At 76.9% G+C, this 23,447-nt stretch overlaps 22 non-coding genes across 22 annotated transcripts; all 22 read left to right on the forward strand.

The window, feature by feature from the left end:
* The first annotated feature begins 668 nt into the window (after positions 1–668).
* LOC125963246 (5S ribosomal RNA) lies at positions 669–787 on the forward strand. The gene has a single exon (XR_007475071.1). It is a non-coding gene; the product is annotated as a 5S ribosomal RNA (ribosomal RNA).
* A 926-nt stretch (positions 788–1,713) lies between these two features.
* LOC125963247 (5S ribosomal RNA) lies at positions 1,714–1,832 on the forward strand. Its single transcript, XR_007475072.1, has one exon. It is a non-coding gene; the product is annotated as a 5S ribosomal RNA (ribosomal RNA).
* Positions 1,833–2,758: 926 nt separating this feature from the next.
* On the forward strand, positions 2,759–2,877 carry LOC125963248 (5S ribosomal RNA). Its single transcript, XR_007475073.1, has one exon. It is a non-coding gene; the product is annotated as a 5S ribosomal RNA (ribosomal RNA).
* Positions 2,878–3,803: 926 nt separating this feature from the next.
* On the forward strand, positions 3,804–3,922 carry LOC125963249 (5S ribosomal RNA). Its single transcript, XR_007475074.1, has one exon. It is a non-coding gene; the product is annotated as a 5S ribosomal RNA (ribosomal RNA).
* Positions 3,923–4,848: 926 nt separating this feature from the next.
* Positions 4,849–4,967, forward strand: LOC125963250 (5S ribosomal RNA). The gene has a single exon (XR_007475075.1). It is a non-coding gene; the product is annotated as a 5S ribosomal RNA (ribosomal RNA).
* A 926-nt stretch (positions 4,968–5,893) lies between these two features.
* Positions 5,894–6,012, forward strand: LOC125963251 (5S ribosomal RNA). Its single transcript, XR_007475076.1, has one exon. It is a non-coding gene; the product is annotated as a 5S ribosomal RNA (ribosomal RNA).
* Positions 6,013–6,938: 926 nt separating this feature from the next.
* LOC125963252 (5S ribosomal RNA) lies at positions 6,939–7,057 on the forward strand. The gene has a single exon (XR_007475077.1). It is a non-coding gene; the product is annotated as a 5S ribosomal RNA (ribosomal RNA).
* Positions 7,058–7,991: 934 nt separating this feature from the next.
* LOC125963253 (5S ribosomal RNA) lies at positions 7,992–8,110 on the forward strand. The gene has a single exon (XR_007475078.1). It is a non-coding gene; the product is annotated as a 5S ribosomal RNA (ribosomal RNA).
* Positions 8,111–9,036: 926 nt separating this feature from the next.
* LOC125963254 (5S ribosomal RNA) lies at positions 9,037–9,155 on the forward strand. The gene has a single exon (XR_007475079.1). It is a non-coding gene; the product is annotated as a 5S ribosomal RNA (ribosomal RNA).
* A 926-nt stretch (positions 9,156–10,081) lies between these two features.
* On the forward strand, positions 10,082–10,200 carry LOC125963256 (5S ribosomal RNA). The gene has a single exon (XR_007475081.1). It is a non-coding gene; the product is annotated as a 5S ribosomal RNA (ribosomal RNA).
* Positions 10,201–11,126: 926 nt separating this feature from the next.
* LOC125963257 (5S ribosomal RNA) lies at positions 11,127–11,245 on the forward strand. Its single transcript, XR_007475082.1, has one exon. It is a non-coding gene; the product is annotated as a 5S ribosomal RNA (ribosomal RNA).
* Positions 11,246–12,171: 926 nt separating this feature from the next.
* LOC125963258 (5S ribosomal RNA) lies at positions 12,172–12,290 on the forward strand. Its single transcript, XR_007475083.1, has one exon. It is a non-coding gene; the product is annotated as a 5S ribosomal RNA (ribosomal RNA).
* Positions 12,291–13,216: 926 nt separating this feature from the next.
* On the forward strand, positions 13,217–13,335 carry LOC125963259 (5S ribosomal RNA). The gene has a single exon (XR_007475084.1). It is a non-coding gene; the product is annotated as a 5S ribosomal RNA (ribosomal RNA).
* A 926-nt stretch (positions 13,336–14,261) lies between these two features.
* On the forward strand, positions 14,262–14,380 carry LOC125963260 (5S ribosomal RNA). The gene has a single exon (XR_007475085.1). It is a non-coding gene; the product is annotated as a 5S ribosomal RNA (ribosomal RNA).
* A 926-nt stretch (positions 14,381–15,306) lies between these two features.
* Positions 15,307–15,425, forward strand: LOC125963261 (5S ribosomal RNA). Its single transcript, XR_007475086.1, has one exon. It is a non-coding gene; the product is annotated as a 5S ribosomal RNA (ribosomal RNA).
* Positions 15,426–16,351: 926 nt separating this feature from the next.
* On the forward strand, positions 16,352–16,470 carry LOC125963262 (5S ribosomal RNA). The gene has a single exon (XR_007475087.1). It is a non-coding gene; the product is annotated as a 5S ribosomal RNA (ribosomal RNA).
* Positions 16,471–17,396: 926 nt separating this feature from the next.
* On the forward strand, positions 17,397–17,515 carry LOC125963263 (5S ribosomal RNA). The gene has a single exon (XR_007475088.1). It is a non-coding gene; the product is annotated as a 5S ribosomal RNA (ribosomal RNA).
* Positions 17,516–18,449: 934 nt separating this feature from the next.
* On the forward strand, positions 18,450–18,568 carry LOC125963264 (5S ribosomal RNA). Its single transcript, XR_007475089.1, has one exon. It is a non-coding gene; the product is annotated as a 5S ribosomal RNA (ribosomal RNA).
* Positions 18,569–19,494: 926 nt separating this feature from the next.
* On the forward strand, positions 19,495–19,613 carry LOC125963265 (5S ribosomal RNA). The gene has a single exon (XR_007475090.1). It is a non-coding gene; the product is annotated as a 5S ribosomal RNA (ribosomal RNA).
* Positions 19,614–20,539: 926 nt separating this feature from the next.
* Positions 20,540–20,658, forward strand: LOC125963267 (5S ribosomal RNA). The gene has a single exon (XR_007475092.1). It is a non-coding gene; the product is annotated as a 5S ribosomal RNA (ribosomal RNA).
* A 926-nt stretch (positions 20,659–21,584) lies between these two features.
* Positions 21,585–21,703, forward strand: LOC125963268 (5S ribosomal RNA). Its single transcript, XR_007475093.1, has one exon. It is a non-coding gene; the product is annotated as a 5S ribosomal RNA (ribosomal RNA).
* A 934-nt stretch (positions 21,704–22,637) lies between these two features.
* On the forward strand, positions 22,638–22,756 carry LOC125963269 (5S ribosomal RNA). Its single transcript, XR_007475094.1, has one exon. It is a non-coding gene; the product is annotated as a 5S ribosomal RNA (ribosomal RNA).
* Positions 22,757–23,447: the final 691 nt, after the last annotated feature.

Consider the following 23,447-nt stretch of genomic DNA (forward strand, 5'->3'; position numbering starts at 1 on the left):
GCCCCTCGACCTGCACCTGGCCGCCCCCACCGGCGCCCAGCCCCGGCGCCGCCACCTGTGTGCCGGTGTGTCCCTCCACAGCTCCCTCCGACAAAAGCCCCCCACCCCCACCCCGCCCCTCTGGCGTGTCACCGCGGCCGGGTGCGGGAGCGGGATCGAGGGCAGGGGCCGCTTCCCCGGGCCTGCCGGCCACCAGGGGCGGGGTCCTGAGCTCGGCGGGGGGTGTGGGGGCAAGGGTGGCCTTGCCGGGGCTGAGGGGCCGTGGCGACTCAATGGTGGCTCCCAGTGGCTTCGGGCCAGCTGCTGTCGGGCAGGAGGGCCGGCCCGGGCTGCGGCCGGGCTGCGCCTCGCGCCGCGTGGGCCGGCAGGGCCGATGCCCAAGGGACCGCGGGCCCCGGGCCCTGAAGCCTCCGGGGCCACGTCCCTGTGAGCGACGTGCGGGATCTTGGGCGGGGCGCCAAGCGCCGAAGGGTTTGCTGGGTCACGGCCGCCCTGGGCTGGGAGGTGGTCGCCAAACCCTCCGCCGCCGCCCGATACCCGAGACCTCCGTTCCCCCTGCCTGGGCGGGCGAGGGGGCCCTGCCGGGGCGGGCCGGCCGCCAGGCTGGCGTTAAGGCGCCAGCGCCAGCGAAACTGGGCCTCAAGAGGCAGCCCGCGGCCCCCGCCCCCGTCTACGGCCATACCACCCTGAACGCGCCCGATCTCGTCTGATCTCGGAAGCTAAGCAGGGTCGGGCCTGGTTAGTACTTGGATGGGAGACCGCCTGGGAATACCGGGTGCTGTAGGCTTTTTGCCTCCCGCTCCGCCCGCCTTCTCCTTTACTCGCCCGCGGCGGGGGCCGCCGGCTCCGCCCCCGCCGGGCCCCGCGGCAGGCCCCACCTCCTCAGGCCCCTCCCACCACGGCGCGCGCCGGCGGGGGCGCTCCCCGCCGGCCCGGCCGGCCAGAAGGCGGCCCTGGAAGGCAGCCGCACCCCAGACGCTCCCGGGGTGGCTGGCCCGGACCCAGACTCCGCCGCGGGCCCACTTGCCGTCCTTTCGGCCCGCGAGCCCCTCGACCTGCACCTGGCCGCCCCCACCGGCGCCCAGCCCCGGCGCCGCCACCTGTGTGCCGGTGTGTCCCTCCACAGCTCCCTCCGACAAAAGCCCCCCACCCCCACCCCGCCCCGCTGGCGTGTCACCGCGGCCGGGTGCGGGAGCGGGATCGAGGGCAGGGGCCGCTTCCCCGGGCCTGCCGGCCACCAGGGGCGGGGTCCTGAGCTCGGCGGGGGGTGTGGGGGCAAGGGTGGCCTTGCCGGGGCTGAGGGGCCGTGGCGACTCAATGGTGGCTCCCAGTGGCTTCGGGCCAGCTGCCGTCGGGCAGGAGGGCCGGCCCGGGCTGCGGCCGGGCTGCGCCTAGCGCCGCGTGGGCCGGCAGGGCCGATGCCCAAGGGACCGCGGGCCCCGGGCCCTGAAGCCTCCGGGGCCACGTCCCTGTGAGCGACGTGCGGGATCTTGGGCGGGGCGCCAAGCGCCGAAGGGTTTGCTGGGTCACGGCCGCCCTGGGCTGGGAGGTGGTCGCCAAACCCTCCGCCGCCGCCCGATACCCGAGACCTCCGTTCCCCCTGCCTGGGCGGGCGAGGGGGCCCTGCCGGGGCGGGCCGGCCGCCAGGCTGGCGTTAAGGCGCCAGCGCCAGCGAAACTGGGCCTCAAGAGGCAGCCCGCGGCCCCCGCCCCCGTCTACGGCCATACCACCCTGAACGCGCCCGATCTCGTCTGATCTCGGAAGCTAAGCAGGGTCGGGCCTGGTTAGTACTTGGATGGGAGACCGCCTGGGAATACCGGGTGCTGTAGGCTTTTTGCCTCCCGCTCCGCCCGCCTTCTCCTTTACTCGCCCGCGGCGGGGGCCGCCGGCTCCGCCCCCGCCGGGCCCCGCGGCAGGCCCCACCTCCTCAGGCCCCTCCCACCACGGCGCGCGCCGGCGGGGGCGCTCCCCGCCGGCCCGGCCGGCCAGAAGGCGGCCCTGGAAGGCAGCCGCACCCCAGACGCTCCCGGGGTGGCTGGCCCGGACCCAGACTCCGCCGCGGGCCCACTTGCCGTCCTTTCGGCCCGCGAGCCCCTCGACCTGCACCTGGCCGCCCCCACCGGCGCCCAGCCCCGGCGCCGCCACCTGTGTGCCGGTGTGTCCCTCCACAGCTCCCTCCGACAAAAGCCCCCCACCCCCACCCCGCCCCGCTGGCGTGTCACCGCGGCCGGGTGCGGGAGCGGGATCGAGGGCAGGGGCCGCTTCCCCGGGCCTGCCGGCCACCAGGGGCGGGGTCCTGAGCTCGGCGGGGGGTGTGGGGGCAAGGGTGGCCTTGCCGGGGCTGAGGGGCCGTGGCGACTCAATGGTGGCTCCCAGTGGCTTCGGGCCAGCTGCCGTCGGGCAGGAGGGCCGGCCCGGGCTGCGGCCGGGCTGCGCCTAGCGCCGCGTGGGCCGGCAGGGCCGATGCCCAAGGGACCGCGGGCCCCGGGCCCTGAAGCCTCCGGGGCCACGTCCCTGTGAGCGACGTGCGGGATCTTGGGCGGGGCGCCAAGCGCCGAAGGGTTTGCTGGGTCACGGCCGCCCTGGGCTGGGAGGTGGTCGCCAAACCCTCCGCCGCCGCCCGATACCCGAGACCTCCGTTCCCCCTGCCTGGGCGGGCGAGGGGGCCCTGCCGGGGCGGGCCGGCCGCCAGGCTGGCGTTAAGGCGCCAGCGCCAGCGAAACTGGGCCTCAAGAGGCAGCCCGCGGCCCCCGCCCCCGTCTACGGCCATACCACCCTGAACGCGCCCGATCTCGTCTGATCTCGGAAGCTAAGCAGGGTCGGGCCTGGTTAGTACTTGGATGGGAGACCGCCTGGGAATACCGGGTGCTGTAGGCTTTTTGCCTCCCGCTCCGCCCGCCTTCTCCTTTACTCGCCCGCGGCGGGGGCCGCCGGCTCCGCCCCCGCCGGGCCCCGCGGCAGGCCCCACCTCCTCAGGCCCCTCCCACCACGGCGCGCGCCGGCGGGGGCCCTCCCCGCCGGCCCGGCCGGCCAGAAGGCGGCCCTGGAAGGCAGCCGCACCCCAGACGCTCCCGGGGTGGCTGGCCCGGACCCAGACTCCGCCGCGGGCCCACTTGCCGTCCTTTCGGCCCGCGAGCCCCTCGACCTGCACCTGGCCGCCCCCACCGGCGCCCAGCCCCGGCGCCGCCACCTGTGTGCCGGTGTGTCCCTCCACAGCTCCCTCCGACAAAAGCCCCCCACCCCCACCCCGCCCCGCTGGCGTGTCACCGCGGCCGGGTGCGGGAGCGGGATCGAGGGCAGGGGCCGCTTCCCCGGGCCTGCCGGCCACCAGGGGCGGGGTCCTGAGCTCGGCGGGGGGTGTGGGGGCAAGGGTGGCCTTGCCGGGGCTGAGGGGCCGTGGCGACTCAATGGTGGCTCCCAGTGGCTTCGGGCCAGCTGCCGTCGGGCAGGAGGGCCGGCCCGGGCTGCGGCCGGGCTGCGCCTAGCGCCGCGTGGGCCGGCAGGGCCGATGCCCAAGGGACCGCGGGCCCCGGGCCCTGAAGCCTCCGGGGCCACGTCCCTGTGAGCGACGTGCGGGATCTTGGGCGGGGCGCCAAGCGCCGAAGGGTTTGCTGGGTCACGGCCGCCCTGGGCTGGGAGGTGGTCGCCAAACCCTCCGCCGCCGCCCGATACCCGAGACCTCCGTTCCCCCTGCCTGGGCGGGCGAGGGGGCCCTGCCGGGGCGGGCCGGCCGCCAGGCTGGCGTTAAGGCGCCAGCGCCAGCGAAACTGGGCCTCAAGAGGCAGCCCGCGGCCCCCGCCCCCGTCTACGGCCATACCACCCTGAACGCGCCCGATCTCGTCTGATCTCGGAAGCTAAGCAGGGTCGGGCCTGGTTAGTACTTGGATGGGAGACCGCCTGGGAATACCGGGTGCTGTAGGCTTTTTGCCTCCCGCTCCGCCCGCCTTCTCCTTTACTCGCCCGCGGCGGGGGCCGCCGGCTCCGCCCCCGCCGGGCCCCGCGGCAGGCCCCACCTCCTCAGGCCCCTCCCACCACGGCGCGCGCCGGCGGGGGCCCTCCCCGCCGGCCCGGCCGGCCAGAAGGCGGCCCTGGAAGGCAGCCGCACCCCAGACGCTCCCGGGGTGGCTGGCCCGGACCCAGACTCCGCCGCGGGCCCACTTGCCGTCCTTTCGGCCCGCGAGCCCCTCGACCTGCACCTGGCCGCCCCCACCGGCGCCCAGCCCCGGCGCCGCCACCTGTGTGCCGGTGTGTCCCTCCACAGCTCCCTCCGACAAAAGCCCCCCACCCCCACCCCGCCCCGCTGGCGTGTCACCGCGGCCGGGTGCGGGAGCGGGATCGAGGGCAGGGGCCGCTTCCCCGGGCCTGCCGGCCACCAGGGGCGGGGTCCTGAGCTCGGCGGGGGGTGTGGGGGCAAGGGTGGCCTTGCCGGGGCTGAGGGGCCGTGGCGACTCAATGGTGGCTCCCAGTGGCTTCGGGCCAGCTGCCGTCGGGCAGGAGGGCCGGCCCGGGCTGCGGCCGGGCTGCGCCTAGCGCCGCGTGGGCCGGCAGGGCCGATGCCCAAGGGACCGCGGGCCCCGGGCCCTGAAGCCTCCGGGGCCACGTCCCTGTGAGCGACGTGCGGGATCTTGGGCGGGGCGCCAAGCGCCGAAGGGTTTGCTGGGTCACGGCCGCCCTGGGCTGGGAGGTGGTCGCCAAACCCTCCGCCGCCGCCCGATACCCGAGACCTCCGTTCCCCCTGCCTGGGCGGGCGAGGGGGCCCTGCCGGGGCGGGCCGGCCGCCAGGCTGGCGTTAAGGCGCCAGCGCCAGCGAAACTGGGCCTCAAGAGGCAGCCCGCGGCCCCCGCCCCCGTCTACGGCCATACCACCCTGAACGCGCCCGATCTCGTCTGATCTCGGAAGCTAAGCAGGGTCGGGCCTGGTTAGTACTTGGATGGGAGACCGCCTGGGAATACCGGGTGCTGTAGGCTTTTTGCCTCCCGCTCCGCCCGCCTTCTCCTTTACTCGCCCGCGGCGGGGGCCGCCGGCTCCGCCCCCGCCGGGCCCCGCGGCAGGCCCCACCTCCTCAGGCCCCTCCCACCACGGCGCGCGCCGGCGGGGGCCCTCCCCGCCGGCCCGGCCGGCCAGAAGGCGGCCCTGGAAGGCAGCCGCACCCCAGACGCTCCCGGGGTGGCTGGCCCGGACCCAGACTCCGCCGCGGGCCCACTTGCCGTCCTTTCGGCCCGCGAGCCCCTCGACCTGCACCTGGCCGCCCCCACCGGCGCCCAGCCCCGGCGCCGCCACCTGTGTGCCGGTGTGTCCCTCCACAGCTCCCTCCGACAAAAGCCCCCCACCCCCACCCCGCCCCGCTGGCGTGTCACCGCGGCCGGGTGCGGGAGCGGGATCGAGGGCAGGGGCCGCTTCCCCGGGCCTGCCGGCCACCAGGGGCGGGGTCCTGAGCTCGGCGGGGGGTGTGGGGGCAAGGGTGGCCTTGCCGGGGCTGAGGGGCCGTGGCGACTCAATGGTGGCTCCCAGTGGCTTCGGGCCAGCTGCCGTCGGGCAGGAGGGCCGGCCCGGGCTGCGGCCGGGCTGCGCCTAGCGCCGCGTGGGCCGGCAGGGCCGATGCCCAAGGGACCGCGGGCCCCGGGCCCTGAAGCCTCCGGGGCCACGTCCCTGTGAGCGACGTGCGGGATCTTGGGCGGGGCGCCAAGCGCCGAAGGGTTTGCTGGGTCACGGCCGCCCTGGGCTGGGAGGTGGTCGCCAAACCCTCCGCCGCCGCCCGATACCCGAGACCTCCGTTCCCCCTGCCTGGGCGGGCGAGGGGGCCCTGCCGGGGCGGGCCGGCCGCCAGGCTGGCGTTAAGGCGCCAGCGCCAGCGAAACTGGGCCTCAAGAGGCAGCCCGCGGCCCCCGCCCCCGTCTACGGCCATACCACCCTGAACGCGCCCGATCTCGTCTGATCTCGGAAGCTAAGCAGGGTCGGGCCTGGTTAGTACTTGGATGGGAGACCGCCTGGGAATACCGGGTGCTGTAGGCTTTTTGCCTCCCGCTCCGCCCGCCTTCTCCTTTACTCGCCCGCGGCGGGGGCCGCCGGCTCCGCCCCCGCCGGGCCCCGCGGCAGGCCCCACCTCCTCAGGCCCCTCCCACCACGGCGCGCGCCGGCGGGGGCGCTCCCCGCCGGCCCGGCCGGCCAGAAGGCGGCCCTGGAAGGCAGCCGCACCCCAGACGCTCCCGGGGTGGCTGGCCCGGACCCAGACTCCGCCGCGGGCCCACTTGCCGTCCTTTCGGCCCGCGAGCCCCTCGACCTGCACCTGGCCGCCCCCACCGGCGCCCAGCCCCGGCGCCGCCACCTGTGTGCCGGTGTGTCCCTCCACAGCTCCCTCCGACAAAAGCCCCCCACCCCCACCCCGCCCCGCTGGCGTGTCACCGCGGCCGGGTGCGGGAGCGGGATCGAGGGCAGGGGCCGCTTCCCCGGGCCTGCCGGCCACCAGGGGCGGGGTCCTGAGCTCGGCGGGGGGTGTGGGGGCAAGGGTGGCCTTGCCGGGGCTGAGGGGCCGTGGCGACTCAATGGTGGCTCCCAGTGGCTTCGGGCCAGCTGCCGTCGGGCAGGAGGGCCGGCCCGGGCTGCGGCCGGGCTGCGCCTAGCGCCGCGTGGGCCGGCAGGGCCGATGCCCAAGGGACCGCGGGCCCCGGGCCCTGAAGCCTCCGGGGCCACGTCCCTGTGAGCGACGTGCGGGATCTTGGGCGGGGCGCCAAGCGCCGAAGGGTTTGCTGGGTCACGGCCGCCCTGGGCTGGGAGGTGGTCGCCAAACCCTCCGCCGCCGCCCGATACCCGAGACCTCCGTTCCCCCTGCCTGGGCGGGCGAGGGGGCCCTGCCGGGGCGGGCCGGCCGCCAGGCTGGCGTTAAGGCGCCAGCGCCAGCGAAACTGGGCCTCAAGAGGCAGCCCGCGGCCCCCGCCCCCGTCTACGGCCATACCACCCTGAACGCGCCCGATCTCGTCTGATCTCGGAAGCTAAGCAGGGTCGGGCCTGGTTAGTACTTGGATGGGAGACCGCCTGGGAATACCGGGTGCTGTAGGCTTTTTGCCTCCCGCTCCGCCCGCCTTCTCCTTTACTCGCCCGCGGCGGGGGCCGCCGGCTCCGCCCCCGCCGGACCCCGCGGCAGGCCCCACCTCCTCAGGCCCCTCCCACCACGGCGCGCGCCGGCGGGGGCCCTCCCCGCCGGCCCGGCCGGCCAGGCGGCCAGAAGGCGGCCCTGGAAGGCGGCCGCACCCCAGACGCTCCCGGGGTGGCTGGCCCGGACCCAGACTCCGCCGCGGGCCTACTTGCTGTCCTTTCGGCCCGCGAGCCCCTCGACCTGCACCTGGCCGCCCCCACCGGCGCCCAGCCCCGGCGCCGCCACCTGTGTGCCGGTGTGTCCCTCCACAGCTCCCTCCGACAAAAGCCCCCCACCCCCACCCCGCCCCTCTGGCGTGTCACCGCGGCCGGGTGCGGGAGCGGGATCGAGGGCAGGGGCCGCTTCCCCGGGCCTGCCGGCCACCAGGGGCGGGGTCCTGAGCTCGGCGGGGGGTGTGGGGGCAAGGGTGGCCTTGCCGGGGCTGAGGGGCCGTGGCGACTCAATGGTGGCTCCCAGTGGCTTCGGGCCAGCTGCTGTCGGGCAGGAGGGCCGGCCCGGGCTGCGGCCGGGCTGCGCCTCGCGCCGCGTGGGCCGGCAGGGCCGATGCCCAAGGGACCGCGGGCCCCGGGCCCTGAAGCCTCCGGGGCCACGTCCCTGTGAGCGACGTGCGGGATCTTGGGCGGGGCGCCAAGCGCCGAAGGGTTTGCTGGGTCACGGCCGCCCTGGGCTGGGAGGTGGTCGCCAAACCCTCCGCCGCCGCCCGATACCCGAGACCTCCGTTCCCCCTGCCTGGGCGGGCGAGGGGGCCCTGCCGGGGCGGGCCGGCCGCCAGGCTGGCGTTAAGGCGCCAGCGCCAGCGAAACTGGGCCTCAAGAGGCAGCCCGCGGCCCCCGCCCCCGTCTACGGCCATACCACCCTGAACGCGCCCGATCTCGTCTGATCTCGGAAGCTAAGCAGGGTCGGGCCTGGTTAGTACTTGGATGGGAGACCGCCTGGGAATACCGGGTGCTGTAGGCTTTTTGCCTCCCGCTCCGCCCGCCTTCTCCTTTACTCGCCCGCGGCGGGGGCCGCCGGCTCCGCCCCCGCCGGGCCCCGCGGCAGGCCCCACCTCCTCAGGCCCCTCCCACCACGGCGCGCGCCGGCGGGGGCGCTCCCCGCCGGCCCGGCCGGCCAGAAGGCGGCCCTGGAAGGCAGCCGCACCCCAGACGCTCCCGGGGTGGCTGGCCCGGACCCAGACTCCGCCGCGGGCCCACTTGCCGTCCTTTCGGCCCGCGAGCCCCTCGACCTGCACCTGGCCGCCCCCACCGGCGCCCAGCCCCGGCGCCGCCACCTGTGTGCCGGTGTGTCCCTCCACAGCTCCCTCCGACAAAAGCCCCCCACCCCCACCCCGCCCCGCTGGCGTGTCACCGCGGCCGGGTGCGGGAGCGGGATCGAGGGCAGGGGCCGCTTCCCCGGGCCTGCCGGCCACCAGGGGCGGGGTCCTGAGCTCGGCGGGGGGTGTGGGGGCAAGGGTGGCCTTGCCGGGGCTGAGGGGCCGTGGCGACTCAATGGTGGCTCCCAGTGGCTTCGGGCCAGCTGCCGTCGGGCAGGAGGGCCGGCCCGGGCTGCGGCCGGGCTGCGCCTAGCGCCGCGTGGGCCGGCAGGGCCGATGCCCAAGGGACCGCGGGCCCCGGGCCCTGAAGCCTCCGGGGCCACGTCCCTGTGAGCGACGTGCGGGATCTTGGGCGGGGCACCAAGCGCCGAAGGGTTTGCTGGGTCACGGCCGCCCTGGGCTGGGAGGTGGTCGCCAAACCCTCCGCCGCCGCCCGATACCCGAGACCTCCGTTCCCCCTGCCTGGGCGGGCGAGGGGGCCCTGCCGGGGCGGGCCGGCCGCCAGGCTGGCGTTAAGGCGCCAGCGCCAGCGAAACTGGGCCTCAAGAGGCAGCCCGCGGCCCCCGCCCCCGTCTACGGCCATACCACCCTGAACGCGCCCGATCTCGTCTGATCTCGGAAGCTAAGCAGGGTCGGGCCTGGTTAGTACTTGGATGGGAGACCGCCTGGGAATACCGGGTGCTGTAGGCTTTTTGCCTCCCGCTCCGCCCGCCTTCTCCTTTACTCGCCCGCGGCGGGGGCCGCCGGCTCCGCCCCCGCCGGGCCCCGCGGCAGGCCCCACCTCCTCAGGCCCCTCCCACCACGGCGCGCGCCGGCGGGGGCGCTCCCCGCCGGCCCGGCCGGCCAGAAGGCGGCCCTGGAAGGCAGCCGCACCCCAGACGCTCCCGGGGTGGCTGGCCCGGACCCAGACTCCGCCGCGGGCCCACTTGCCGTCCTTTCGGCCCGCGAGCCCCTCGACCTGCACCTGGCCGCCCCCACCGGCGCCCAGCCCCGGCGCCGCCACCTGTGTGCCGGTGTGTCCCTCCACAGCTCCCTCCGACAAAAGCCCCCCACCCCCACCCCGCCCCGCTGGCGTGTCACCGCGGCCGGGTGCGGGAGCGGGATCGAGGGCAGGGGCCGCTTCCCCGGGCCTGCCGGCCACCAGGGGCGGGGTCCTGAGCTCGGCGGGGGGTGTGGGGGCAAGGGTGGCCTTGCCGGGGCTGAGGGGCCGTGGCGACTCAATGGTGGCTCCCAGTGGCTTCGGGCCAGCTGCCGTCGGGCAGGAGGGCCGGCCCGGGCTGCGGCCGGGCTGCGCCTAGCGCCGCGTGGGCCGGCAGGGCCGATGCCCAAGGGACCGCGGGCCCCGGGCCCTGAAGCCTCCGGGGCCACGTCCCTGTGAGCGACGTGCGGGATCTTGGGCGGGGCGCCAAGCGCCGAAGGGTTTGCTGGGTCACGGCCGCCCTGGGCTGGGAGGTGGTCGCCAAACCCTCCGCCGCCGCCCGATACCCGAGACCTCCGTTCCCCCTGCCTGGGCGGGCGAGGGGGCCCTGCCGGGGCGGGCCGGCCGCCAGGCTGGCGTTAAGGCGCCAGCGCCAGCGAAACTGGGCCTCAAGAGGCAGCCCGCGGCCCCCGCCCCCGTCTACGGCCATACCACCCTGAACGCGCCCGATCTCGTCTGATCTCGGAAGCTAAGCAGGGTCGGGCCTGGTTAGTACTTGGATGGGAGACCGCCTGGGAATACCGGGTGCTGTAGGCTTTTTGCCTCCCGCTCCGCCCGCCTTCTCCTTTACTCGCCCGCGGCGGGGGCCGCCGGCTCCGCCCCCGCCGGGCCCCGCGGCAGGCCCCACCTCCTCAGGCCCCTCCCACCACGGCGCGCGCCGGCGGGGGCCCTCCCCGCCGGCCCGGCCGGCCAGAAGGCGGCCCTGGAAGGCAGCCGCACCCCAGACGCTCCCGGGGTGGCTGGCCCGGACCCAGACTCCGCCGCGGGCCCACTTGCCGTCCTTTCGGCCCGCGAGCCCCTCGACCTGCACCTGGCCGCCCCCACCGGCGCCCAGCCCCGGCGCCGCCACCTGTGTGCCGGTGTGTCCCTCCACAGCTCCCTCCGACAAAAGCCCCCCACCCCCACCCCGCCCCGCTGGCGTGTCACCGCGGCCGGGTGCGGGAGCGGGATCGAGGGCAGGGGCCGCTTCCCCGGGCCTGCCGGCCACCAGGGGCGGGGTCCTGAGCTCGGCGGGGGGTGTGGGGGCAAGGGTGGCCTTGCCGGGGCTGAGGGGCCGTGGCGACTCAATGGTGGCTCCCAGTGGCTTCGGGCCAGCTGCCGTCGGGCAGGAGGGCCGGCCCGGGCTGCGGCCGGGCTGCGCCTAGCGCCGCGTGGGCCGGCAGGGCCGATGCCCAAGGGACCGCGGGCCCCGGGCCCTGAAGCCTCCGGGGCCACGTCCCTGTGAGCGACGTGCGGGATCTTGGGCGGGGCGCCAAGCGCCGAAGGGTTTGCTGGGTCACGGCCGCCCTGGGCTGGGAGGTGGTCGCCAAACCCTCCGCCGCCGCCCGATACCCGAGACCTCCGTTCCCCCTGCCTGGGCGGGCGAGGGGGCCCTGCCGGGGCGGGCCGGCCGCCAGGCTGGCGTTAAGGCGCCAGCGCCAGCGAAACTGGGCCTCAAGAGGCAGCCCGCGGCCCCCGCCCCCGTCTACGGCCATACCACCCTGAACGCGCCCGATCTCGTCTGATCTCGGAAGCTAAGCAGGGTCGGGCCTGGTTAGTACTTGGATGGGAGACCGCCTGGGAATACCGGGTGCTGTAGGCTTTTTGCCTCCCGCTCCGCCCGCCTTCTCCTTTACTCGCCCGCGGCGGGGGCCGCCGGCTCCGCCCCCGCCGGGCCCCGCGGCAGGCCCCACCTCCTCAGGCCCCTCCCACCACGGCGCGCGCCGGCGGGGGCGCTCCCCGCCGGCCCGGCCGGCCAGAAGGCGGCCCTGGAAGGCAGCCGCACCCCAGACGCTCCCGGGGTGGCTGGCCCGGACCCAGACTCCGCCGCGGGCCCACTTGCCGTCCTTTCGGCCCGCGAGCCCCTCGACCTGCACCTGGCCGCCCCCACCGGCGCCCAGCCCTGGCGCCGCCACCTGTGTGCCGGTGTGTCCCTCCACAGCTCCCTCCGACAAAAGCCCCCCACCCCCACCCCGCCCCGCTGGCGTGTCACCGCGGCCGGGTGCGGGAGCGGGATCGAGGGCAGGGGCCGCTTCCCCGGGCCTGCCGGCCACCAGGGGCGGGGTCCTGAGCTCGGCGGGGGGTGTGGGGGCAAGGGTGGCCTTGCCGGGGCTGAGGGGCCGTGGCGACTCAATGGTGGCTCCCAGTGGCTTCGGGCCAGCTGCCGTCGGGCAGGAGGGCCGGCCCGGGCTGCGGCCGGGCTGCGCCTAGCGCCGCGTGGGCCGGCAGGGCCGATGCCCAAGGGACCGCGGGCCCCGGGCCCTGAAGCCTCCGGGGCCACGTCCCTGTGAGCGACGTGCGGGATCTTGGGCGGGGCGCCAAGCGCCGAAGGGTTTGCTGGGTCACGGCCGCCCTGGGCTGGGAGGTGGTCGCCAAACCCTCCGCCGCCGCCCGATACCCGAGACCTCCGTTCCCCCTGCCTGGGCGGGCGAGGGGGCCCTGCCGGGGCGGGCCGGCCGCCAGGCTGGCGTTAAGGCGCCAGCGCCAGCGAAACTGGGCCTCAAGAGGCAGCCCGCGGCCCCCGCCCCCGTCTACGGCCATACCACCCTGAACGCGCCCGATCTCGTCTGATCTCGGAAGCTAAGCAGGGTCGGGCCTGGTTAGTACTTGGATGGGAGACCGCCTGGGAATACCGGGTGCTGTAGGCTTTTTGCCTCCCGCTCCGCCCGCCTTCTCCTTTACTCGCCCGCGGCGGGGGCCGCCGGCTCCGCCCCCGCCGGGCCCCGCGGCAGGCCCCACCTCCTCAGGCCCCTCCCACCACGGCGCGCGCCGGCGGGGGCGCTCCCCGCCGGCCCGGCCGGCCAGAAGGCGGCCCTGGAAGGCAGCCGCACCCCAGACGCTCCCGGGGTGGCTGGCCCGGACCCAGACTCCGCCGCGGGCCCACTTGCCGTCCTTTCGGCCCGCGAGCCCCTCGACCTGCACCTGGCCGCCCCCACCGGCGCCCAGCCCCGGCGCCGCCACCTGTGTGCCGGTGTGTCCCTCCACAGCTCCCTCCGACAAAAGCCCCCCACCCCCACCCCGCCCCGCTGGCGTGTCACCGCGGCCGGGTGCGGGAGCGGGATCGAGGGCAGGGGCCGCTTCCCCGGGCCTGCCGGCCACCAGGGGCGGGGTCCTGAGCTCGGCGGGGGGTGTGGGGGCAAGGGTGGCCTTGCCGGGGCTGAGGGGCCGTGGCGACTCAATGGTGGCTCCCAGTGGCTTCGGGCCAGCTGCCGTCGGGCAGGAGGGCCGGCCCGGGCTGCGGCCGGGCTGCGCCTAGCGCCGCGTGGGCCGGCAGGGCCGATGCCCAAGGGACCGCGGGCCCCGGGCCCTGAAGCCTCCGGGGCCACGTCCCTGTGAGCGACGTGCGGGATCTTGGGCGGGGCGCCAAGCGCCGAAGGGTTTGCTGGGTCACGGCCGCCCTGGGCTGGGAGGTGGTCGCCAAACCCTCCGCCGCCGCCCGATACCCGAGACCTCCGTTCCCCCTGCCTGGGCGGGCGAGGGGGCCCTGCCGGGGCGGGCCGGCCGCCAGGCTGGCGTTAAGGCGCCAGCGCCAGCGAAACTGGGCCTCAAGAGGCAGCCCGCGGCCCCCGCCCCCGTCTACGGCCATACCACCCTGAACGCGCCCGATCTCGTCTGATCTCGGAAGCTAAGCAGGGTCGGGCCTGGTTAGTACTTGGATGGGAGACCGCCTGGGAATACCGGGTGCTGTAGGCTTTTTGCCTCCCGCTCCGCCCGCCTTCTCCTTTACTCGCCCGCGGCGGGGGCCGCCGGCTCCGCCCCCGCCGGGCCCCGCGGCAGGCCCCACCTCCTCAGGCCCCTCCCACCACGGCGCGCGCCGGCGGGGGCCCTCCCCGCCGGCCCGGCCGGCCAGAAGGCGGCCCTGGAAGGCAGCCGCACCCCAGACGCTCCCGGGGTGGCTGGCCCGGACCCAGACTCCGCCGCGGGCCCACTTGCCGTCCTTTCGGCCCGCGAGCCCCTCGACCTGCACCTGGCCGCCCCCACCGGCGCCCAGCCCCGGCGCCGCCACCTGTGTGCCGGTGTGTCCCTCCACAGCTCCCTCCGACAAAAGCCCCCCACCCCCACCCCGCCCCGCTGGCGTGTCACCGCGGCCGGGTGCGGGAGCGGGATCGAGGGCAGGGGCCGCTTCCCCGGGCCTGCCGGCCACCAGGGGCGGGGTCCTGAGCTCGGCGGGGGGTGTGGGGGCAAGGGTGGCCTTGCCGGGGCTGAGGGGCCGTGGCGACTCAATGGTGGCTCCCAGTGGCTTCGGGCCAGCTGCCGTCGGGCAGGAGGGCCGGCCCGGGCTGCGGCCGGGCTGCGCCTAGCGCCGCGTGGGCCGGCAGGGCCGATGCCCAAGGGACCGCGGGCCCCGGGCCCTGAAGCCTCCGGGGCCACGTCCCTGTGAGCGACGTGCGGGATCTTGGGCGGGGCGCCAAGCGCCGAAGGGTTTGCTGGGTCACGGCCGCCCTGGGCTGGGAGGTGGTCGCCAAACCCTCCGCCGCCGCCCGATACCCGAGACCTCCGTTCCCCCTGCCTGGGCGGGCGAGGGGGCCCTGCCGGGGCGGGCCGGCCGCCAGGCTGGCGTTAAGGCGCCAGCGCCAGCGAAACTGGGCCTCAAGAGGCAGCCCGCGGCCCCCGCCCCCGTCTACGGCCATACCACCCTGAACGCGCCCGATCTCGTCTGATCTCGGAAGCTAAGCAGGGTCGGGCCTGGTTAGTACTTGGATGGGAGACCGCCTGGGAATACCGGGTGCTGTAGGCTTTTTGCCTCCCGCTCCGCCCGCCTTCTCCTTTACTCGCCCGCGGCGGGGGCCGCCGGCTCCGCCCCCGCCGGGCCCCGCGGCAGGCCCCACCTCCTCAGGCCCCTCCCACCACGGCGCGCGCCGGCGGGGGCCCTCCCCGCCGGCCCGGCCGGCCAGAAGGCGGCCCTGGAAGGCAGCCGCACCCCAGACGCTCCCGGGGTGGCTGGCCCGGACCCAGACTCCGCCGCGGGCCCACTTGCCGTCCTTTCGGCCCGCGAGCCCCTCGACCTGCACCTGGCCGCCCCCACCGGCGCCCAGCCCCGGCGCCGCCACCTGTGTGCCGGTGTGTCCCTCCACAGCTCCCTCCGACAAAAGCCCCCCACCCCCACCCCGCCCCGCTGGCGTGTCACCGCGGCCGGGTGCGGGAGCGGGATCGAGGGCAGGGGCCGCTTCCCCGGGCCTGCCGGCCACCAGGGGCGGGGTCCTGAGCTCGGCGGGGGGTGTGGGGGCAAGGGTGGCCTTGCCGGGGCTGAGGGGCCGTGGCGACTCAATGGTGGCTCCCAGTGGCTTCGGGCCAGCTGCCGTCGGGCAGGAGGGCCGGCCCGGGCTGCGGCCGGGCTGCGCCTAGCGCCGCGTGGGCCGGCAGGGCCGATGCCCAAGGGACCGCGGGCCCCGGGCCCTGAAGCCTCCGGGGCCACGTCCCTGTGAGCGACGTGCGGGATCTTGGGCGGGGCGCCAAGCGCCGAAGGGTTTGCTGGGTCACGGCCGCCCTGGGCTGGGAGGTGGTCGCCAAACCCTCCGCCGCCGCCCGATACCCGAGACCTCCGTTCCCCCTGCCTGGGCGGGCGAGGGGGCCCTGCCGGGGCGGGCCGGCCGCCAGGCTGGCGTTAAGGCGCCAGCGCCAGCGAAACTGGGCCTCAAGAGGCAGCCCGCGGCCCCCGCCCCCGTCTACGGCCATACCACCCTGAACGCGCCCGATCTCGTCTGATCTCGGAAGCTAAGCAGGGTCGGGCCTGGTTAGTACTTGGATGGGAGACCGCCTGGGAATACCGGGTGCTGTAGGCTTTTTGCCTCCCGCTCCGCCCGCCTTCTCCTTTACTCGCCCGCGGCGGGGGCCGCCGGCTCCGCCCCCGCCGGGCCCCGCGGCAGGCCCCACCTCCTCAGGCCCCTCCCACCACGGCGCGCGCCGGCGGGGGCCCTCCCCGCCGGCCCGGCCGGCCAGAAGGCGGCCCTGGAAGGCAGCCGCACCCCAGACGCTCCCGGGGTGGCTGGCCCGGACCCAGACTCCGCCGCGGGCCCACTTGCCGTCCTTTCGGCCCGCGAGCCCCTCGACCTGCACCTGGCCGCCCCCACCGGCGCCCAGCCCCGGCGCCGCCACCTGTGTGCCGGTGTGTCCCTCCACAGCTCCCTCCGACAAAAGCCCCCCACCCCCACCCCGCCCCGCTGGCGTGTCACCGCGGCCGGGTGCGGGAGCGGGATCGAGGGCAGGGGCCGCTTCCCCGGGCCTGCCGGCCACCAGGGGCGGGGTCCTGAGCTCGGCGGGGGGTGTGGGGGCAAGGGTGGCCTTGCCGGGGCTGAGGGGCCGTGGCGACTCAATGGTGGCTCCCAGTGGCTTCGGGCCAGCTGCCGTCGGGCAGGAGGGCCGGCCCGGGCTGCGGCCGGGCTGCGCCTAGCGCCGCGTGGGCCGGCAGGGCCGATGCCCAAGGGACCGCGGGCCCCGGGCCCTGAAGCCTCCGGGGCCACGTCCCTGTGAGCGACGTGCGGGATCTTGGGCGGGGCGCCAAGCGCCGAAGGGTTTGCTGGGTCACGGCCGCCCTGGGCTGGGAGGTGGTCGCCAAACCCTCCGCCGCCGCCCGATACCCGAGACCTCCGTTCCCCCTGCCTGGGCGGGCGAGGGGGCCCTGCCGGGGCGGGCCGGCCGCCAGGCTGGCGTTAAGGCGCCAGCGCCAGCGAAACTGGGCCTCAAGAGGCAGCCCGCGGCCCCCGCCCCCGTCTACGGCCATACCACCCTGAACGCGCCCGATCTCGTCTGATCTCGGAAGCTAAGCAGGGTCGGGCCTGGTTAGTACTTGGATGGGAGACCGCCTGGGAATACCGGGTGCTGTAGGCTTTTTGCCTCCCGCTCCGCCCGCCTTCTCCTTTACTCGCCCGCGGCGGGGGCCGCCGGCTCCGCCCCCGCCGGGCCCCGCGGCAGGCCCCACCTCCTCAGGCCCCTCCCACCACGGCGCGCGCCGGCGGGGGCGCTCCCCGCCGGCCCGGCCGGCCAGAAGGCGGCCCTGGAAGGCAGCCGCACCCCAGACGCTCCCGGGGTGGCTGGCCCGGACCCAGACTCCGCCGCGGGCCCACTTGCCGTCCTTTCGGCCCGCGAGCCCCTCGACCTGCACCTGGCCGCCCCCACCGGCGCCCAGCCCCGGCGCCGCCACCTGTGTGCCGGTGTGTCCCTCCACAGCTCCCTCCGACAAAAGCCCCCCACCCCCACCCCGCCCCGCTGGCGTGTCACCGCGGCCGGGTGCGGGAGCGGGATCGAGGGCAGGGGCCGCTTCCCCGGGCCTGCCGGCCACCAGGGGCGGGGTCCTGAGCTCGGCGGGGGGTGTGGGGGCAAGGGTGGCCTTGCCGGGGCTGAGGGGCCGTGGCGACTCAATGGTGGCTCCCAGTGGCTTCGGGCCAGCTGCCGTCGGGCAGGAGGGCCGGCCCGGGCTGCGGCCGGGCTGCGCCTAGCGCCGCGTGGGCCGGCAGGGCCGATGCCCAAGGGACCGCGGGCCCCGGGCCCTGAAGCCTCCGGGGCCACGTCCCTGTGAGCGACGTGCGGGATCTTGGGCGGGGCGCCAAGCGCCGAAGGGTTTGCTGGGTCACGGCCGCCCTGGGCTGGGAGGTGGTCGCCAAACCCTCCGCCGCCGCCCGATACCCGAGACCTCCGTTCCCCCTGCCTGGGCGGGCGAGGGGGCCCTGCCGGGGCGGGCCGGCCGCCAGGCTGGCGTTAAGGCGCCAGCGCCAGCGAAACTGGGCCTCAAGAGGCAGCCCGCGGCCCCCGCCCCCGTCTACGGCCATACCACCCTGAACGCGCCCGATCTCGTCTGATCTCGGAAGCTAAGCAGGGTCGGGCCTGGTTAGTACTTGGATGGGAGACCGCCTGGGAATACCGGGTGCTGTAGGCTTTTTGCCTCCCGCTCCGCCCGCCTTCTCCTTTACTCGCCCGCGGCGGGGGCCGCCGGCTCCGCCCCCGCCGGACCCCGCGGCAGGCCCCACCTCCTCAGGCCCCTCCCACCACGGCGCGCGCCGGCGGGGGCGCTCCCCGCCGGCCCGGCCGGCCAGGCGGCCAGAAGGCGGCCCTGGAAGGCGGCCGCACCCCAGACGCTCCCGGGGTGGCTGGCCCGGACCCAGACTCCGCCGCGGGCCCACTTGCTGTCCTTTCGGCCCGCGAGCCCCTCGACCTGCACCTGGCCGCCCCCACCGGCGCCCAGCCCCGGCGCCGCCACCTGTGTGCCGGTGTGTCCCTCCACAGCTCCCTCCGACAAAAGCCCCCCACCCCCACCCCGCCCCTCTGGCGTGTCACCGCGGCCGGGTGCGGGAGCGGGATCGAGGGCAGGGGCCGCTTCCCCGGGCCTGCCGGCCACCAGGGGCGGGGTCCTGAGCTCGGCGGGGGGTGTGGGGGCAAGGGTGGCCTTGCCGGGGCTGAGGGGCCGTGGCGACTCAATGGTGGCTCCCAGTGGCTTCGGGCCAGCTGCTGTCGGGCAGGAGGGCCGGCCCGGGCTGCGGCCGGGCTGCGCCTCGCGCCGCGTGGGCCGGCAGGGCCGATGCCCAAGGGACCGCGGGCCCCGGGCCCTGAAGCCTCCGGGGCCACGTCCCTGTGAGCGACGTGCGGGATCTTGGGCGGGGCGCCAAGCGCCGAAGGGTTTGCTGGGTCACGGCCGCCCTGGGCTGGGAGGTGGTCGCCAAACCCTCCGCCGCCGCCCGATACCCGAGACCTCCGTTCCCCCTGCCTGGGCGGGCGAGGGGGCCCTGCCGGGGCGGGCCGGCCGCCAGGCTGGCGTTAAGGCGCCAGCGCCAGCGAAACTGGGCCTCAAGAGGCAGCCCGCGGCCCCCGCCCCCGTCTACGGCCATACCACCCTGAACGCGCCCGATCTCGTCTGATCTCGGAAGCTAAGCAGGGTCGGGCCTGGTTAGTACTTGGATGGGAGACCGCCTGGGAATACCGGGTGCTGTAGGCTTTTTGCCTCCCGCTCCGCCCGCCTTCTCCTTTACTCGCCCGCGGCGGGGGCCGCCGGCTCCGCCCCCGCCGGGCCCCGCGGCAGGCCCCACCTCCTCAGGCCCCTCCCACCACGGCGCGCGCCGGCGGGGGCGCTCCCCGCCGGCCCGGCCGGCCAGAAGGCGGCCCTGGAAGGCAGCCGCACCCCAGACGCTCCCGGGGTGGCTGGCCCGGACCCAGACTCCGCCGCGGGCCCACTTGCCGTCCTTTCGGCCCGCGAGCCCCTCGACCTGCACCTGGCCGCCCCCACCGGCGCCCAGCCCCGGCGCCGCCACCTGTGTGCCGGTGTGTCCCTCCACAGCTCCCTCCGACAAAAGCCCCCCACCCCCACCCCGCCCCGCTGGCGTGTCACCGCGGCCGGGTGCGGGAGCGGGATCGAGGGCAGGGGCCGCTTCCCCGGGCCTGCCGGCCACCAGGGGCGGGGTCCTGAGCTCGGCGGGGGGTGTGGGGGCAAGGGTGGCCTTGCCGGGGCTGAGGGGCCGTGGCGACTCAATGGTGGCTCCCAGTGGCTTCGGGCCAGCTGCCGTCGGGCAGGAGGGCCGGCCCGGGCTGCGGCCGGGCTGCGCCTAGCGCCGCGTGGGCCGGCAGGGCCGATGCCCAAGGGACCGCGGGCCCCGGGCCCTGAAGCCTCCGGGGCCACGTCCCTGTGAGCGACGTGCGGGATCTTGGGCGGGGCGCCAAGCGCCGAAGGGTTTGCTGGGTCACGGCCGCCCTGGGCTGGGAGGTGGTCGCCAAACCCTCCGCCGCCGCCCGATACCCGAGACCTCCGTTCCCCCTGCCTGGGCGGGCGAGGGGGCCCTGCCGGGGCGGGCCGGCCGCCAGGCTGGCGTTAAGGCGCCAGCGCCAGCGAAACTGGGCCTCAAGAGGCAGCCCGCGGCCCCCGCCCCCGTCTACGGCCATACCACCCTGAACGCGCCCGATCTCGTCTGATCTCGGAAGCTAAGCAGGGTCGGGCCTGGTTAGTACTTGGATGGGAGACCGCCTGGGAATACCGGGTGCTGTAGGCTTTTTGCCTCCCGCTCCGCCCGCCTTCTCCTTTACTCGCCCGCGGCGGGGGCCGCCGGCTCCGCCCCCGCCGGGCCCCGCGGCAGGCCCCACCTCCTCAGGCCCCTCCCACCACGGCGCGCGCCGGCGGGGGCCCTCCCCGCCGGCCCGGCCGGCCAGAAGGCGGCCCTGGAAGGCAGCCGCACCCCAGACGCTCCCGGGGTGGCTGGCCCGGACCCAGACTCCGCCGCGGGCCCACTTGCCGTCCTTTCGGCCCGCGAGCCCCTCGACCTGCACCTGGCCGCCCCCACCGGCGCCCAGCCCCGGCGCCGCCACCTGTGTGCCGGTGTGTCCCTCCACAGCTCCCTCCGACAAAAGCCCCCCACCCCCACCCCGCCCCGCTGGCGTGTCACCGCGGCCGGGTGCGGGAGCGGGATCGAGGGCAGGGGCCGCTTCCCCGGGCCTGCCGGCCACCAGGGGCGGGGTCCTGAGCTCGGCGGGGGGTGTGGGGGCAAGGGTGGCCTTGCCGGGGCTGAGGGGCCGTGGCGACTCAATGGTGGCTCCCAGTGGCTTCGGGCCAGCTGCCGTCGGGCAGGAGGGCCGGCCCGGGCTGCGGCCGGGCTGCGCCTAGCGCCGCGTGGGCCGGCAGGGCCGATGCCCAAGGGACCGCGGGCCCCGGGCCCTGAAGCCTCCGGGGCCACGTCCCTGTGAGCGACGTGCGGGATCTTGGGCGGGGCGCCAAGCGCCGAAGGGTTTGCTGGGTCACGGCCGCCCTGGGCTGGGAGGTGGTCGCCAAACCCTCCGCCGCCGCCCGATACCCGAGACCTCCGTTCCCCCTGCCTGGGCGGGCGAGGGGGCCCTGCCGGGGCGGGCCGGCCGCCAGGCTGGCGTTAAGGCGCCAGCGCCAGCGAAACTGGGCCTCAAGAGGCAGCCCGCGGCCCCCGCCCCCGTCTACGGCCATACCACCCTGAACGCGCCCGATCTCGTCTGATCTCGGAAGCTAAGCAGGGTCGGGCCTGGTTAGTACTTGGATGGGAGACCGCCTGGGAATACCGGGTGCTGTAGGCTTTTTGCCTCCCGCTCCGCCCGCCTTCTCCTTTACTCGCCCGCGGCGGGGGCCGCCGGCTCCGCCCCCGCCGGGCCCCGCGGCAGGCCCCACCTCCTCAGGCCCCTCCCACCACGGCGCGCGCCGGCGGGGGCGCTCCCCGCCGGCCCGGCCGGCCAGAAGGCGGCCCTGGAAGGCAGCCGCACCCCAGACGCTCCCGGGGTGGCTGGCCCGGACCCAGACTCCGCCGCGGGCCCACTTGCCGTCCTTTCGGCCCGCGAGCCCCTCGACCTGCACCTGGCCGCCCCCACCGGCGCCCAGCCCCGGCGCCGCCACCTGTGTGCCGGTGTGTCCCTCCACAGCTCCCTCCGACAAAAGCCCCCCACCCCCACCCCGCCCCGCTGGCGTGTCACCGCGGCCGGGTGCGGGAGCGGGATCGAGGGCAGGGGCCGCTTCCCCGGGCCTGCCGGCCACCAGGGGCGGGGTCCTGAGCTCGGCGGGGGGTGTGGGGGCAAGGGTGGCCTTGCCGGGGCTGAGGGGCCGTGGCGACTCAATGGTGGCTCCCAGTGGCTTCGGGCCAGCTGCCGTCGGGCAGGAGGGCCGGCCCGGGCTGCGGCCGGGCTGCGCCTAGCGCCGCGTGGGCCGGCAGGGCCGATGCCCAAGGGACCGCGGGCCCCGGGCCCTGAAGCCTCCGGGGCCACGTCCCTGTGAGCGACGTGCGGGATCTTGGGCGGGGCGCCAAGCGCCGAAGGGTTTGCTGGGTCACGGCCGCCCTGGGCTGGGAGGTGGTCGCCAAACCCTCCGCCGCCGCCCGATACCCGAGACCTCCGTTCCCCCTGCCTGGGCGGGCGAGGGGGCCCTGCCGGGGCGGGCCGGCCGCCAGGCTGGCGTTAAGGCGCCAGCGCCAGCGAAACTGGGCCTCAAGAGGCAGCCCGCGGCCCCCGCCCCCGTCTACGGCCATACCACCCTGAACGCGCCCGATCTCGTCTGATCTCGGAAGCTAAGCAGGGTCGGGCCTGGTTAGTACTTGGATGGGAGACCGCCTGGGAATACCGGGTGCTGTAGGCTTTTTGCCTCCCGCTCCGCCCGCCTTCTCCTTTACTCGCCCGCGGCGGGGGCCGCCGGCTCCGCCCCCGCCGGACCCCGCGGCAGGCCCCACCTCCTCAGGCCCCTCCCACCACGGCGCGCGCCGGCGGGGGCGCTCCCCGCCGGCCCGGCCGGCCAGGCGGCCAGAAGGCGGCCCTGGAAGGCGGCCGCACCCCAGACGCTCCCGGGGTGGCTGGCCCGGACCCAGACTCCGCCGCGGGCCCACTTGCTGTCCTTTCGGCCCGCGAGCCCCTCGACCTGCACCTGGCCGCCCCCACCGGCGCCCAGCCCCGGCGCCGCCACCTGTGTGCCGGTGTGTCCCTCCACAGCTCCCTCCGACAAAAGCCCCCCACCCCCACCCCGCCCCTCTGGCGTGTCACCGCGGCCGGGTGCGGGAGCGGGATCGAGGGCAGGGGCCGCTTCCCCGGGCCTGCCGGCCACCAGGGGCGGGGTCCTGAGCTCGGCGGGGGGTGTGGGGGCAAGGGTGGCCTTGCCGGGGCTGAGGGGCCGTGGCGACTCAATGGTGGCTCCCAGTGGCTTCGGGCCAGCTGCTGTCGGGCAGGAGGGCCGGCCCGGGCTGCGGCCGGGCTGCGCCTCGCGCCGCGTGGGCCGGCAGGGCCGATGCCCAAGGGACCGCGGGCCCCGGGCCCTGAAGCCTCCGGGGCCACGTCCCTGTGAGCGACGTGCGGGATCTTGGGCGGGGCGCCAAGCGCCGAAGGGTTTGCTGGGTCACGGCCGCCCTGGGCTGGGAGGTGGTCGCCAAACCCTCCGCCGCCGCCCGATACCCGAGACCTCCGTTCCCCCTGCCTGGGCGGGCGAGGGGGCCCTGCCGGGGCGGGCCGGCCGCCAGGCTGGCGTTAAGGCGCCAGCGCCAGCGAAACTGGGCCTCAAGAGGCAGCCCGCGGCCCCCGCCCCCGTCTACGGCCATACCACCCTGAACGCGCCCGATCTCGTCTGATCTCGGAAGCTAAGCAGGGTCGGGCCTGGTTAGTACTTGGATGGGAGACCGCCTGGGAATACCGGGTGCTGTAGGCTTTTTGCCTCCCGCTCCGCCCGCCTTCTCCTTTACTCGCCCGCGGCGGGGGCCGCCGGCTCCGCCCCCGCCGGGCCCCGCGGCAGGCCCCACCTCCTCAGGCCCCTCCCACCACGGCGCGCGCCGGCGGGGGCGCTCCCCGCCGGCCCGGCCGGCCAGAAGGCGGCCCTGGAAGGCAGCCGCACCCCAGACGCTCCCGGGGTGGCTGGCCCGGACCCAGACTCCGCCGCGGGCCCACTTGCCGTCCTTTCGGCCCGCGAGCCCCTCGACCTGCACCTGGCCGCCCCCACCGGCGCCCAGCCCCGGCGCCGCCACCTGTGTGCCGGTGTGTCCCTCCACAGCTCCCTCCGACAAAAGCCCCCCACCCCCACCCCGCCCCGCTGGCGTGTCACCGCGGCCGGGTGCGGGAGCGGGATCGAGGGCAGGGGCCGCTTCCCCGGGCCTGCCGGCCACCAGGGGCGGGGTCCTGAGCTCGGCGGGGGGTGTGGGGGCAAGGGTGGCCTTGCCGGGGCTGAGGGGCCGTGGCGACTCAATGGTGGCTCCCAGTGGCTTCGGGCCAGCTGCCGTCGGGCAGGAGGGCCGGCCCGGGCTGCGGCCGGGCTGCGCCTAGCGCCGCGTGGGCCGGCAGGGCCGATGCCCAAGGGACCGCGGGCCCCGGGCCCTGAAGCCTCCGGGGCCACGTCCCTGTGAGCG

Source organism: Orcinus orca, unplaced genomic scaffold (genome assembly GCF_937001465.1).
Source record: "Orcinus orca unplaced genomic scaffold, mOrcOrc1.1 scaffold_302, whole genome shotgun sequence".
Classification (NCBI taxonomy): Eukaryota; Metazoa; Chordata; class Mammalia; order Artiodactyla; family Delphinidae; genus Orcinus; species Orcinus orca.